The following is a 1321-nucleotide window of genomic DNA, read 5'->3' as shown; positions in this document are numbered from 1 at the left end:
GACTGCCTCCCCTAGCACAGGGGAGTTTAATCACGTCAGTCTGGGCCCCCACGTTGGCCGCCCACGACATCGGGCGTCCCCACACCTCCGTGCTTGTCCTGCCTGCTGCTGTGCCCCTGACGACCACCCCCTAGGCCCCTGGATTCAGCCTTGGCCTCCATTCTCTCGCGGTCTGTCCTCAGCTCCTTATGCTACAGGCTTGGGTTCCCCAGGACCCTTCACTCGGCCCTGGCACAGCCTTGTCTGGGGGCGATTAGAGAAGTTCTCACAAGTCAGGCAACTCGCACCATGCCGGCTGCCTAATAAGCTGGGGTTCGGCCATGGGAACATAGTCTGTGGAGGAAAAGTCTCAAGCATTTGCTGGGACATGGGCTGTTGGCCTGTAACCCCCTTCATAGTGTGGTCAGGAGTTTAGATGTGAGGTTTACTCACGCTTCAGCACGGCCATGTACTGAGTGTGTTTGGGTGAGTCACTTAACCTCCCTGAGCCTTAACACCCAGCACTTCTGGAAATCGGTGAACTGATTTCCAGACTCACTACTGATGAGTCTGATGACATCTGCGAGTCTTCCATGAGCCAGTGCCATTTTTAATCTCCGTGTTTGGCACATAGCAAACGAGGAGTACATATTATCTGCTATTACTTTTCTTGTTAGTGTTGTTATATTCCCAGTTGGTCCCAGCACTGTAACCCAGAGAACCATCCAGAAACCGCAGCCCCATCCTCAGGGCCTCCCCTCCTTCGTTCAGGCAGCCGGGGGCTTTGAATCTGAAGGTGTCAGGGAGGATATTTGAATCCAGCCTGCCTTCTCCCTGGGAGGTTCTCCTTTGGAGCTGTGCCCCCCCCCCCAGATTAGATGCTGCCCTCGACCAGCACGGAAGCACACAGATTTATTTAGGCGTCATATTTGTTGGGTTGCTCTGCAGAAAAATGATTGTCCCTAATTACCATACCAACACATGAATCATTGCTGGCGTCCCAGCCACACAGCCTGCCCAGCTGCCGGTCCTGTCTTCCAGGAGACATTAGGGACCGTGTAACAAGCCTGCAGTCCTCCAGCCCAGCGACGCCCTCCCCCGCCGCCACCCCTCAGCCCTGCTGTTCCGTGAACGTGACAGGCACTGTGGGATGGGGAAGGTGTCAAGGAAATGACTTGTCTTTTGGTGACAGATGTTCTCAGCTGGGTTATAGGACTCCAATGGCAAGGGGACGTTTTACAAGACCATGTGTCTTGAGGGCAGAACGGGGTCTTTTATTACTGGTATCTAAATCACAGAGCTGGCTCCAGTCTCTCCCTCTCCCCCTAAGTGCACCAGCCGA

The sequence above is a fragment of the Hipposideros armiger genome, unplaced genomic scaffold (assembly GCF_001890085.2).
Source record: "Hipposideros armiger isolate ML-2016 unplaced genomic scaffold, ASM189008v1 scaffold_32, whole genome shotgun sequence".
Classification (NCBI taxonomy): domain Eukaryota; kingdom Metazoa; phylum Chordata; class Mammalia; order Chiroptera; family Hipposideridae; genus Hipposideros; species Hipposideros armiger.
The sequence above is the reverse complement of the archived record's forward strand: the minus strand, read 5'-3'. Positions refer to the sequence as shown.